This window comes from Xenopus laevis, chromosome 8S (genome assembly GCF_017654675.1).
Source record: "Xenopus laevis strain J_2021 chromosome 8S, Xenopus_laevis_v10.1, whole genome shotgun sequence".
Classification (NCBI taxonomy): Eukaryota; Metazoa; Chordata; class Amphibia; order Anura; family Pipidae; genus Xenopus; species Xenopus laevis.
The window spans coordinates 11,019,117-11,034,248 of record NC_054386.1 but is presented as its reverse complement, the minus strand read 5'-3'; the positions used below and the strand labels follow the sequence as shown (position 1 = coordinate 11,034,248).

Below are 15,132 nucleotides of genomic sequence, written 5' to 3'. Positions count from 1 at the left end.
AGGAGAAAAGGCTCAGGTTACACAGCAGATAAGCTCTGTAGAACACAATGGTGTTATCTGTTATCTACTATTTAACCTGTGCCATATAGCCTTTTTTTCAATTTCCACCATTGCTACTCAGCAGCTTGTTTATATGAACTATAGTAGTGTTTCTGAAGCAAACAGATCAGTTTTACCAGTGCAGGGCAACACTACATGATATTTTCATTACTTTAAAATACTTTCATTTTTTGGTGTTACTGTTCCTTTAACCTTTGTGTTTTTCGTTTAGGCACTGGAAGTGGTTCACTCTCCCATGCTATCATACGGACAGTGGAGTTCCACCAGCAGTGAGCGGAGAAAGCCATAGAAGAGTTTCGGCAGAATAAAATGGATCATCTGGTCACTGTGAAGAATCTGGATGTGTGTAAGCCTGGCTTTGGTGTCTCCAACATTGCCAATGCTGTATTCCTCGACATCCCATCCCCCCGGGAAGCTATCGGGCATGCAAAATCTGCAATGAAAACCAAAGGTATAGCCCATTTTTCATTGCAATCAGCTTTGTATTTTTGTCCCTCAATTTGTTTGGTCAGTGGCCTTAGCAACCAGATTAGGAGAAATAGAATAGACGACCAGTTGTAGCTGTCTTATAATAGCACTGTCTACAATTTAGTTAAATAACTAATGTTACATTGGGAGATTTTATTTACTCAGAAGTAGGGATGCACCGAATCCAGGATTTGGTTCAGGATTCGGCCTTTTTCAGCAGGATTCGGATTCGGCCGAATCCTTCTGCCCGGCTGAACCGAATCCGAATCCTAATTTGCATATGCAAATTAGGGGCAGGGAGGGAAATTGCGTGACTTTTTGTCACAAAACAAGGAAGTAAAAAATGGTTTCCCCTTCCCACCCCTAATTTGCATATGCAAATTAGGATTTGGTTCAGTATTCGGCAGAATCTTTCACAAAGGATTCGGGGGTTCAGCCGAATCCAAAATAGTGGATTCGGTGCATCCCTACTCAGAAGGGGCACCAGATTGCTCCAAATGCCCAATTGCTCTTATCTATTATGGCAATTGCCTTAAAGTGCTAAAGCAAGTGTTTGTCAGTTGATTATCCACAATTCCAGGCAACAAGCACGAAAACAAGAGGAAGATGTTTGAGAGAGTACATTCAGGGGACTGCATTTGGCACCCATGTCTGAGCTACTAACTTATTATTGGATGCCTGAACTCATCCCACGTGCCAAAGTCTTCTGTACAACATTTGAGACTTTATTTACATAGATATCAGCTGATCCATTGGAACTTTTAGCATCACAAATGGAAAAATTATGAGGGTATGAACTCTAAAGGAAACAGCTTCTAAAGCAAAGCTGAGAGATTTAAAGGACAAAGAAGGTTAAATCACTAACCATTTCATCTTTGCTAATTTGTCTCTCCAATTAAAAAAAAAATCACTGGGAGCAGAATGGGCTGTTCCATTCCCCAGCAGAAGAAACCGTAGGCCAATATGTATGTCACTTATACCATTAATGGCACATTAATAGTGGAGTATCTAACTATAAATTGCTAATTCCATATCATACCTTGCTGAAGAGAAAACTCCATCTTACCATTTACTTATAGTGGTACAGACAGGTGTACTCTAAGGCCATCTGCTACTGCTAAACGCTCGTTATTTAGCAGTTTTTTTGTTTTAGGACTTTAAAAGGGTTGTTCACCTTTAAATTAACGTTTAGTATGATGCATGATAATGAGTGATATTCTGAGACTGCAATTGGCTTTTATTTTTTTAATTATTTAGCATTTTACTGAGCAGCTCTCCAGTTTGCAATTTAAGCGATCTGAACAATACGTTTGTAGTCTTATATGCAGTGGCGGAACTACCGGGGGAGCAGGAGGTGCGAGCGGGCCAGGGCACCCCCTCAGGGCCCCCCGGCAGTCCATTCGCCTCTGTAAAAGACCGGCAAATGCGGCCGTACAGAGGGGGGCGGGGCCCGGCTGCGCGTCACGCACCAGGGCCCGCCCCCTCTAGGATCGCCACTGCTTATATGTATGTTTGTGAATATATATATTGTGACAAAGAGCTCTGTCCCAGTAGGCTAGCATCCAGCCTGAGGTATTGGCTCCTTTAAATCTCTAGGGTAAGCCAAGCTAGGACCCGGGAGCAAGGTGAGACCAGTAAGCTGTTCAATTAGTCCGCAGGTGGGGTGTTTAAGGGAGCCTGGCTGTGCAGTGTGGGGTGGATTGGGAGTCAGAGTGAAGCTCTAAACACACGCTGTGATTTTGAACAAACCGTGTATATCATTGGAACTCCATAGTGGGGCTGCCTTGTGATAGCAGTAAGGAGTTGTTTCTGCTTTCTATAAAACTGCAAAACGGGGAGGTTTTCGCTTATTGTTTAATGTTATACCACAGAACTTGTGACTATTTAAGTTTGTTTGGTTTGAACAATAAACCCCAGGCAAGAGCCTGTCCATTTTGTTGCAAATCTAAGCCTCCTGTCTCCTCTGTAAGAACTGTTTTACCTGAGCCCTACCCTCTGTTATGAGCAATTCCCCACAATATATATATTTTTATATCGTTTTTTAAAATGAAACAAGCTGAAATGCCGCTCCTCACCTTTCTTATTGGGTGCATGTGGCCAATGCTTAATTTACATAATTTACATACTAAACAAGTTAGCCCCAGCACTCTCGACATATAACCCCATAAAAAAATATTCTTGCACAACTGAACTGTAACTTGTTTAGTATATATAAATATATATATATCTATCTTTTTTTTTTCTCACTGTTATATAAAGTTATATTATATATTTGCATCTAAGAAAAATGTTAATCTGTATTACGCATCTTTGCAGGTTGAAGTCCTGTGCATTTATGTATGCAATCAGTGTTCCTAGCTTCTTGCAAGGTAACTGGTTATTGTAGAATTTGTTTCCAATCTGTTTATCATAGGTTCTTGACTCATTCGTCCTTATTCTGCCTAATTCTCCTCTACCTTCTCCCCACTGCACTCCTACTGGGAGTAGTACTCTGCCGGCCAGCCTGATACATCATTTTAATTCCCTGGAATGCAGTGGATTCATTTGTTACTATAATAAGTGGGTGACACAGAAAGAGAATGGAGAGCTGCAAAATGTTGACTTCATTATGCACCTGGCTCCTCTGGTGACTTGATTACTTATTTAGCTCCCTGGGTTTTAAAGTTACAATTTAGTAGGTCACACGGTGATAATACATGTAACTCGCTCGGACCCAGACCCAGGCCCAGGCCAGGGTTCTGGCAAATGCCAGAGGGGCTGCTATAAGGTCCCATAGAAAGTCAGTATTTAGTGGGCTGGTGGGGACTGTCTGGGCCTCTATGTGGACTGATTGGGCCTCTGTGTACCTGAAATGCCAGGGCCTATTTTCATTATCAGTCCGTACCTGGTTCTGGCAAATGCCAGAGGGGCTGCTATAAGGTCCCATAGAAAGTCAGTATTTAGTGGCTGCTGGGGAGTGTTAGGTTCTCTATGAGGGGTGATTGGGCCTCTGTGTACCTGAAATGCCAGGGCCTATTTCTATTCTCAGTCCGGACCTGCTTAGACCCACGCTAGCCCCTAGACACTATAAATAAAGCATGTGCTGAATCCAATTCTTTTTATGATTCAATCTATGATTAGGCACAGTTGTACTAAATATGCTGTCAGCTTATAAATGAAGCCAGTATTCAGACCTGTACTTGGATGACAGTAGCTATCAGGTACATTGCTAGCGCCGAGTGATGGTTGTTAATAAAAAAAATGTGCCTTATCCTTATGAATGAAATCTTGCTGAAATGTAATGATTTATTGACTTGGCTGTGCTATTTATTCACTAGCTCCAACATGTGCAGTATTTTTCTGTGAAGACAAAAATATACAGAAATATACAGAATTCAAATGACCGTTCCTTTGTATGAACCAATTGTTTCCAACCCATCAGCCAATGGAAAAAAAGATTGCAAATTGTATTGTTTGCACCAGGGTGCTGTGTATGTAATAGAATATCTTACAGGTAATTTTCTATCCCTGCCACCTTCAAGCATGTCTTAAATAACGTGATATGCAATTCAAATTTACAACATAATGTTGTCTAATTTAGAATAGTACAGTGCAACCTTTTTTTTTTCTTTATGCAATTTTCTTTATTGTTTATGGAATCTATAGGAATTGTATCACATTGCTTTATTGCAAGGTTTATGGCAGAATTATCACTTGAGAACACTGCAGGTTTCTAACGTAGCCCACAGCAGTAAATCCCTGGGATTATCCGGTAATTAACCTAGAAAATATGAAACCCCTTATGTCATACTGAGTTTCCGCTGCAGGGTGGGATATATGTTTATTTAGGTTTACAGTTTTTCTTGATTTATAAGGAAAACATTTTCCAACATTTGAATACGGGCAAGGGAGTAAACATAGTTAGGCTGAGTTGTGCTGCAGCCTTAAACCATGCCCATATTATGGCCACTATTTATTATTTAGTGCATGGAAGATCCTATTTTAATATGAATATAACTGTCATTGCATGAGCTATAATTTGCACAATATTTAAAGGGATACTGTCATGGGAAAACATGTTTTTTTCTAAACGCATCAGTTAATAGCGCTGCTCCAGCAGAATTCTGCACTGAAATCTGTTTTTCAAAAGAGCTAACTGATTTTTTTATATTTAAGTTTGAAATCTGACATGGGGCTAGACATATTGTCAGTTTCCTAGGTGCCCCCAGTCATGTGACTTGTGCTCTGATAAACTTCAGTCACTCTTTATTGCTGTACTGCAAGTTGGAGTGATATTACCCCTCTTCCTTCTCCACCCAGAACAATGGGAAGGTAACCAGATAACAGGGTAGATCTAAGAACAGCACTCAATAGTAAAATCCATGCCCCACTGTGACGCCATCAGTTACATTGAGTAGCAGAAACAACAGCCTGCCAGAAAGCAGTTCCATTCTAAAGTGCTGGCTCTTTCTGAAAGCACATGACCAGGCAAAATGACCCGAGATGCACCTACACACCAATATTACAACTAAAAAAAAAAGGTCTTAAGTGCAGGGCAAAGGGTGCATTTAATTTCATTCCTTTCAGATAGAATTGCTGTTTGTTAGCTGTAGCACAACTTGGATTTCTTAAGTAGGGATGCAATGAATCCATTGTTTTGGGAATCCCAAATCTTTCTTGAAGGATTTCACTGAATCCTGAATCAAATCTGAACCCTAATATGCTTTTACAAATGAGGACAAAGAAGGAGTAGAAAGAGTAGTGCACATGCCGAAAAAAAACCCACAATTTCCTTGTTCATTTGACCAAAAGTCACATGGTTTTAAGGCTTCGGTTTGGTCAGTCATTGGATTTGACTGAATATGAATCCTGCTGAGAAAGACTGAATGAGAAACCGAATCCCTAGTTAAGTACACTGTGGGCAAAAAACATGTTTTATACTTTTTTTTGCACTTAGAACCTTATGGTTTCCTTCTAAATGAGCCTTATAACACCCTGCATAAACAATATGTTTGAAGTAGAAAATTATTTAGATGCAGAGCTATTATCTACAAATGGATAATGTTAATTTTGGAAATAGGATTATGAATCATCTGCTACAGTTAAATGCGGGTTCTTTTTTTATATTAACTCATCACTTTCAGAAGTTTGAATAAACCACAATTTCTCTGGAAATGTCACAATACCGTGTCCTATTTAGGCATGTTACATAAGACACTGACCCTTCCTCCTCCTTATACACGTAGCCAAACACATCCTTAGTGCATATCAGGGATAGTCATTAAATGGTAACACTCTTTGCTCGTTCTTTGGGTGATTTCACAAATGTGAGTGTCAACTTATTCAAAATATAGTTATCTGCAGGTTAGTGTTCAATACTGAACCAATAATATCAAAACAACAACCAACGAAAACCAGGATAAGTAGAGAACTTATGAGACCATGTTAAATTGAAGCTAACCAGTTCAGATATAGCTATAGATAAACAGATAAAACGTAACTTTTAATCTAGGTTTCTAAAAACACGCCACCACAAAAGACACAAGACTTCATTTTCAAGTCCGGGACCGTGTCCCTAAAACGTACAATTAAAAAGCCAGGCATTAGGTAGAATGGTGGGCTGTAGGTGCAGTCAACGCTTACATTTTAGTGGTGATGCCTAGTGCCACCCCAGAACTCTCCCTTCCATTCGTTCCCCCAGGATTGTTCCTACAGTTTCCCAGCTGCCCCCAGTCATGTGACTTGTGCTCTGATAAACTTCAATCACTCTTTACTGCTGTACTGCAAGTTGGAGTGATATCACCCCCTCCCCTTCCCTCCCCCCCAGTAGTCTAACAACAGAACAATGGGAAGGTAACCAGATTAGAGTTCACCAGTGCTTTCTTTTTTCTAAATGGTATTCCAGTTGATTTTGGTAATCGTAATATTTGACCAATGTCTCAACAATGACAACTACAGACTCCAAATGGTATGGGTATTTTATCCCTGCTCTAATGAAGCAATGCAACACACCTGAGTGATCACTCACAAACACCTGTGAAGCCAATTGTCCCAAACATTATGGTGCGCTGAAATGAGGGGACTATGTTTAAAAAGTGTTGTAATTTCTACATGGTAAAACTGAAATGTAAAGCTTTAAATTAAAGTCTGGAATGTGCACTATAATCGCGTCTGAATTTGTTTATGTATGTATGTATATATATATATATATGTATGTATATGTATATATATGTGTGTGTGTGTGTGTATATATATGTGTATATATATATATATATATAATTCAACATAGGCAGCCGCACTCTGATCCGGATCTGTTAATTCGATGGTGGGTGCTGGATCAAAATTTATTATCATAGAATTCCACAAAGAATCGCACTCCAACTTGTTCTGATGAATAAATTCACATTTTATTGTGTCAAAGGCCCTAAGGTGGGCCGAAACGTTGGACACGCAAATATATATATATATATATATAAAGTATAATAAATGCTATTGCATATGTACCCAAAACAGGGGTTATTTTGTTACAAAGTTATGATCATAAAATTGATAAGCCACCATACCACCTCAAGGTAAACCCCGAATGGCGGTCCCTAACTTGTTTAATTTATTTTTTATGTGCATTCTAGCATTACCTGTAATCAATGTCCATTGAACGCTGTTTTTTCACTGAGGGCTACCTCAGTGAAAAAACGTTTACCTTGACGTGGTATGGTGGCTTATCAATTTTATGATCATAACTTTGTAACAAAATAACCCCTATTTGGGTACATATGCAATAGCATTTATTATACTTATATATATATATATATATATATATATATATATACTTTAAAGCCTTTAGAGTGCTCCCACAACCCCCCCTGTTTTGATATTGTATATTTAGCCGGAAGCTGTGGCATAGCTTCAGTGGTTGTAGCACCCCATACCCCCCCTTTAAACTAGTGGTGATCCTATGCTTTTAAAATTGGGCGTTTGTTTTGGGAATATCTCTCCTTTAAAAGCCTGATTGCTGGCTGGGGAGGATTTAGCCCTCAGTTAAAAAACAGCGTTCAATGGACATTGATTACAGGTAATGCTAAAATGCACATAAAAAATAAATAAAACAAGTTAGGGACCGCCATTCGGGGTTTACCTTGACGTGGTATGGTGGCTTATCAATTTTATGATCATAACTTTGTAACAAAATAACCCCTATTTGGGTACATATGCAATAGCATTTATTATACTTATATATATATATATATATATATATATATATATATATATATATATATATATATATATATATATATATATATATTCGCAAAACTGGAGCACTCCTTTACGCAAAAACAGCTGCCTAGGTGCGGTATTCAAAAATTATGTAAACCAATTATTGTACAAAAAAACGCACGCTCTTCAGTACAGAAGCCGAAACGTCGTAATAAATATGTTTTTTTTCACCTTTGAGAAGACCTGAGCGTGCGGTTTTTTGTACAATAATTGGTTTATATATATATATATATATACTTTAAAGCCTTTAGAGTGCTCCCACAACCCCCCTGTTTTGATATTGTGTATATATATATATATAAATAAATTTGTATGTATGTATCGATTGCTTTCATCTAAAACATATTAAAATCAAACTGAGCCCTTCAATAGAAATGATATTTTGTTATGCCATGCTTACAAATAGAATGTGAAGAAGTCGCTACTCATTTTCACCTAATGTAGGAAACACTAGGAGTTAGTACTTGATCATTCGCTAGAAATAAGAATCGGTGTGAACGTTGGCTAATTGTTTTTCTGATGGCTGGAAGTAATCAAACTTGAATTAATAGCCAGTCTCCAGGACACACAATGTGCAAAGTGCTGCACAGTTAGAGGCTGAAAATAAGTAATCAGCACATTGATCCTGGGCACTGCACTACAGTCTATTAAAGGCAGTTATTTACTACTGTTACAGCTGAGCTTGAGAGGCTGTGGAATTGAGCTTGGAGAATTGAGCATTGTTTGTTCTGGTTCAAAGTTGGACGCATCTACTCCTTTTCACCTTGCATTGAGCAAGTTCAGAGAACAAGCCTGGCCCTAGAACAGTGATTCCCAACCAGTAGCTCATGAGCAACATGTTGTTCTTCGACCCCTTGGATGTTGCTCCCAGTGGCCTCCAAGCAGGTGCTTGGCTTAAAGGCAACCTTTATTTGCATAAAACCATGTATACTGCCAAACAGAGTCTCCTGTTGGCTGCAAGTCCACATAGGGGCTACCAATACCCAATCACAGCCCTTATTCGGAACCCCCGGGAACTTTTTGTATGCTTGTGTTGCTCTCCAACATTATTTTATACTTGAATGTGGCTCATGGGTAAAAAAGGTTGGGGACCCCTGCCCTAGAAGAACATGGGTTTGCGGAGATCGAGACCCTAGAAATACTCCTCCGAGTGTATGATGTACGGACTGTTCATTTGCAGCTCCCTGAATTTGGCAAAGCAGCTGAGGAGAAAAACAGCTTGGATGGAATTGACAGGCCTAAGCAGATCTCTGTTACCCAGCATGCAAGTGCACTCTTTAAAAGTGAAGTTCCACCCAGGGAAACCGTGGGTCACACAGGGTACCTCACCTTTGCCACCAAAAATCTATTTTAGACTTCAGACATTCCCCTTAAAAGAAAAACTAAGTAGGAGAGCAGCTTGATAATGTACAAGTAGAAAAGTCCATATCTAGCTTTGTATAGCATTGCATGCCATGGCCACATTAAACAGTCTATTTCAGTTGTCTAGTGTATGCTCGTCTAGTTTTAAGAGTGTTACATCTATAAAAATTAGCAAAAGAATGACTGTATTAACTTTTTTTTTTTATAAACACAACAGCCACTCCCCAACTGTTTTTGAAACGTATCAGGGGTATCCAACTTACAGGCCCCCAAACGACCAACATTCTATTGGCAGGGCTGCAAAAGTTTTCCACTCTTAGAGGGCCATCAACGCTAAATCATTATTTGTAATTTTTAGGGAAAAATCAAATCCAGGATTCTGCCTTTTTCAGCAGGATTCAGATTCGGCCGAATCCTTGTGCCTGGCAGATCCGAATCCAAATTTGCATATGCAAATTGGTGGTAGGAAGGTAAATCACACGATTTTGTTGTCACAAAACAAAGAAGTAAAAAAATGTTCACACTTTTTCCTTTACCATCCCTAATTTGCATATGTAAATTAGGATTTGGTTCAGTATTCGGCCGAATCTTTCACAAAGGACTCGGGGATAGGCCGGATCCAAAATAGTGGATTTGGTGCATCCCGAGTCATTTTATTCAGATATTTTGTTTAAAGCATCTAATTAATTTCTTTGTCACAGAGAAGAAGACTCCTGTGGATGAGTAGCGAGCACAGTGATCCCCAACAAGTAGCTTGTGCGCAACAAGTTGCTCTCCAACCCCTTGGATGTTGCTCCCAGTGGCCTCAAAGCAGGAGCTTATTTTTGAATTCCAGGCTTGGAAGCAAGTTTTGGTTGTATAAAAAACAGGTGCACTGCCAAACAGAGCCTCAATGTAGGTTGACACATCACAGGACTTATTTGGCACCCCAAGAACATTTTTCATGCTTGTGTTGCTCCCCAACTCCTTTTACTTCCGAATGTTGCTCACGGGTTCAAAAGGTTGGGGATCGCTGAGCTAGCAAGTGGCTAATGAGAATTTATTCTAAAGGATAAACGACATACGGATGTCAGCATTTTTGGAAAACTTTTCTGTGTACTGTATGTTTCCTTACATATAGTAGCAAAATGGTCCATGTTAGCAGAACTGCAAATTTGTTGTTACTTTTCAGACTCTAAGGGGCCGATTCACTAACTTCGAGTGAAGGATTCGAAGTAAAAAAACGTAGAATTTCGAAGTGTTTTTTGGGCTACTTCGACCATCGAATGGGCTACTTCGACCTTCGACTACGACTTCGAATCGAAGGATTCGAACTAAAAATCGTTCGACTATTCGACCATTCGATAATCGAAGTACTGTCTCTTTAAAAAAAACTTCGCCCCCCTAGTTCGCCATCTAAAACCTACCGAACTCAATGTTAGCCTATGGGGAAGGTCCCCATAGGCTTTCCGAAGTTTTTTTGATCGAAGGATATTCCTTCGATCGGTGGATTAAAATCCTTCGAATCGAACGATTCGAAGGATTTAATCGTTCGATTGAAGGAATAATCCTTTGATCGTTCGATCATACTATCTGCGCTAAATCCTTCTACTTCGATATTCGAAGTTGAAGGATTTTAATTCCCAGTCGAATATCGAGGGTTAATTAACCCTCGATATTCGATCCTTGGTGAATCGGCCCCCAAATGAATTAAAGTTATTTGACAAAGACTCTTGATATTCCAAGACTTGTGTGATGATGTTTGTAAGCAAAACGCTTTGTGTTGCTCTGTGCTGATCCTCTTCTTATACTCCTAGTACAATCTTTTGTGACACTGAAGCATTGCCTGAATTGTGTTGCTATTCTTTCCTCTCCTTTTTTAGCTGTCTAAGCTTCAGCTTGCACATTTGCCACATATGGGAGGTTACTAGTGTGGGCTTTGCCCATATTCATATTAGTATAAACAGCTGTACAATGATACTACAGCTTGCGCTCATTTTATACTCTCCTCTTTGGAAAACTTGGGTGGAAAGTTCCCTGATTTATGTTTTGTGTGTGTATACTGTATGTAAATATATTAGAGAGATCTACCATTTTTTTAAGTTGAGAATATAAAAATTACTTGCTGAATAATAGAAAACGAGAAATTACTTTTTGTAAATATGTATGTATTTTTTTTTTATTTGTATAGCGCTCCTTGAAGGCAAAGCACTGTACAGCAAAACAATAAATTAGTAGGAACAAACAAGGGGTCATTGAAATAAAAAGTAACAAGAAGTGCATTATTAGAAATACAATTCACATAAATAAAAAATATAATTACAATACAGATTAAGTGCTCAGTGTCAAGGAGACAGAAGGCTGGAGGACCCTACCCCGTAGGGTTTACAGTCTAAATAGGAGGGTAATTTACAGACACAATTCGGGGGATTTTATACAATTTCAGGTATGGGATTCGTTATCCGGAAACCCATTTTCAAGAAAGCTCCAAATTACGGAAAGGCCATCACCCATAAACTCCATTTTATCCAAATAATCAAAAATGTTTTAAAATTATTTCCCTTTTTTTTGTGTAGTAATAATAATACAGTAGCTTGTACTTAATCCAAATTAAGATATAATTAATCCTTATTGGAAGCAAAACCAGCCTATTGGGTTTATTTAATGTTTACATGTTTTCTAGTAGACTTAAAGTGATACTGACAGTAAAAAACGACTTTTTAAAATATGAATGTACATTAAAAGTTACCTATAGGTCATGCTGATTGTTTTTTGCAGAGAGGTTTGTTTTTGTATATAATTGTTAGTTGAAGTTCCTAAACCTGACTGTTTTGCCAACCCGACTGTCGCATCTCAGCCTGTCAGTTAGAGTTTCTAATGCTAACGGACTCCTGCTGCACAAATATGGCAGCCCAGTCATAGGCGATCACAGAGAGTCAGGTAATGTAAATGCATTGGGCAAATACTTTATGGCAAAATTATAAGAAGCCAATTTTATGGTAGATGTATAAAAAGGTTCAATTTCTGGTGTCAGTATCTCTTTAAGGTATGAAGATCCAAACTACAGAAAGATCCGCTATCCGGAAAGCCCCAGGTCCCGAGCATTCTGGATAACAGGTCCCATACCTGTATAGGCATTTGGCCACCTGTTACCAAACCACGCAAAAAGAAAGGGGTTTTATATTCTCTTTGTAATAGTGGGTGGTGTCAGAAAGGGTTAATCTAAAAGGTTGTAAACTCCGTGGGGTATTTAACTCTCACATAAATTTGCTTTTTATATTCTTTTTATGTCTTTTGAGAAAGTGTACATGCGTGAAACGCGTAGAGGATCAAGATATTGGTGCGAGACCTCTGAACGCCACTCCTAGTCGCCAGCTGTTCCCCGATACCATTTTGGATATTGTGGAGTGCTGTGAATGGGACTATTCGGAGATATCCTGGTTGAAAGATCTCTGGTAACATTTCTTTTCTGATGGGTAGTTTTTAGCACTGTTTAGTCTTTTTATTTCTTGTTGCACCAAAATGACCAAGGGACTCAGTCTTATAATTGCAAACTCACTGAACAGTTATGTCCCACGTGACACTGACTAACTCAGAGTTAGAGAGCTGAAGTAGGAAGTAATGTTCTTGCTATTATGTTACACATCCAGTCACTCCAGCCTTTATACATTACATTTTTGCCTAATTAACTATATTAGAAACATGTTTTATTTTGCACAGCCTATCTATTTACCCAATTTTGATTTTTACACTGAACTGTTCCTTTAAAGCCAGTCACTACAGAAAAGGGCATTACATAAATCAAAGTAATTTATTTCTCCATCTAATTTTATTCATCCTGTGCCCCAGTTTTCTGCTGTAACATTCTTGTTACAATCTTATTGCAGATAACTAAATACTAACACATTGATAATCCCAGAAGAACAATGTCATGATACACTTTTATGCCACACAACATTTCTATACAGACCATTTATCCTTCTCTATAATTGCAGTGAGATTTTTCTAATTAGGTGCCATCCATGCATAACCCTAATTATTGACTAAGAAAATGGCTCAAGTGAAATGCAGTGAATTTTGAAACCCTAAGGCTATGCACCCGTGAGTGTATTTATTTTGCGGTTGCCATGTACTAGTTCATCCCACAACATAGGAAGACATTAAAACTGATCCAATTAACCCCTACAGTTATGAACACAGGGTCACAGTTGAATATTTTCATCTGTTTTATTGTGGTAAAAGGTTAGGCAGGGTATTAAATACAATTATAATGTACTATATAGACACTTCAGGCATCAAGCAGTCTGTTTTTGAATCATTTGATAGAGTTTGGGTTGGGTATCGGCAGAATACCCACGAAGAGGTTGGGCTTTTTTGGCAGAAAGTCTCCAAATGTCTACCTGGGTAACTGGTAGGGATGCACCAAATCCAGAATTCGGTTCGGGATTCGGCCTTTTTCAGCATGATTCGGATTTGGCCAAATTCTTCTGCCCGGCCGAACCAAATCGGAATCCTAATTTGCATATGCAAATTAGGGGCAGGGAGGGAAATCGTGTGACTTTTTGTCACAAAACAAGGAAGTAAAAAATGTTTTCTTTTCCCACCCCTAATTTGCATATGCAAATTAGGATCCAGATCGGTATTCAGCCAAATCTTTTGCAAAGGATTCTGGGTTACTAGATACCAAAATAGTGGATTCGGTGCATCCCTAGTAACTGGCCAAGGTGAGGGAGTGACCCTCCACCCTTACCTGTCTGTTATGGCTCCGGAGTGATGCCACTTCCCGGTGATGGCATGCCCAGTTTTGTGGGTCCCGGGTCAGTAAGTAAGTTTACTTATTTGTAGGGATGCACCGAATACACTATTTTGGATTCGGCTAAATACCGATCCGAATCCTAATTTGCATATGCAAATTAGGGGTGGGAAGGGGAAAACATCTTTTACTTCCTTGTTTTGTGACAAAAGTCACGCAATTTCCCTCCCAGCCCCCAATTTGCATATTAGGATTCGGATTTGGTTCGGCGGAATCTTTCTGCCCTGCCGAACCAAATCTGAATCCTGCTGAAAAAGATCGAATTCCGGCCGAATCCCGAACCGAATCCTGGATTCGGTGCATCCCTACATATTTGCGACTGTGTTGGTTAGGGGTCATAGTAGTGTAGCAGGTATGGGTTTGGCTGGGCCACCCTACGCCCTACTAGACCCACACAAGACCCTATCATGGCGTGAAAACACACACATTGGAGGAATATACAAGTTCTAGCTAACTATAAGTGAACCAAAGAGCTAAGTGTATTAATGAATAAATACAAAAACCATACTGCTTTGTTCCCCGTAGGTCAATATGTTCAGTGTGCATCTTCACCTGTATCGGACTTTCAATTCAAATATTCAGCTATTGGACTGCACTGTACAGCATATCATGCTATCCATGGTGCAAGTTGAACGGTAACTACAGTCCATTCTGGCAGCTGGGCCAACAATTGTATTCTGGATAAAGCTTTATCACCATGTGACTTGACCGTTGAGGGTAAATTCATTAACAGTCGAATTACCGCACAACTTCGCCAAGCAAAAAATTCGTTACCACAACGCTAATTCACTAAAACGCAAAGTTGTGTCCTGGGCGCCAAACGCTGACGACTTTTCGCTAGCGTTACTTAGGCAGCGCGAGTGTTTCAAATCGAAATGATGCTAGTGATCGCTCCTGCCTCAGAAACTTTTTTAGTCCTCTAAGTTTGAATAGGGGGGTACATTAAAGTCGTATGGACGTCTTTATTGGAGATGTTGGTGCAAATGCTTGAAGTGGCCATATATTCTTATGCAGGAGTTAACAGCAAAGACAAAAAGTCAAAAGTCCTGCTCTCTAATAATGAAAAAAAATCCCAAATCATTTTTTTTTATGATTTAATATAATAAATAAGTAAAAAAGTGAAATATATCATTTTGGGGTTTTTTTTTGTCTTTGTTGTTAAGCCCCTGCATGAGTTTACAGCTCCATTATAATTA

General features: G+C 39.1%; 1 pseudogene; it reads left to right on the top strand.

Moving 5' to 3' along the window:
• Nucleotides 1-240: 240 nt before the first annotated feature.
• Nucleotides 241-9,136, top strand: LOC121397763 (annotated as a pseudogene).
• The last annotated feature ends 5,996 nt before the right edge of the window (nucleotides 9,137-15,132 follow it).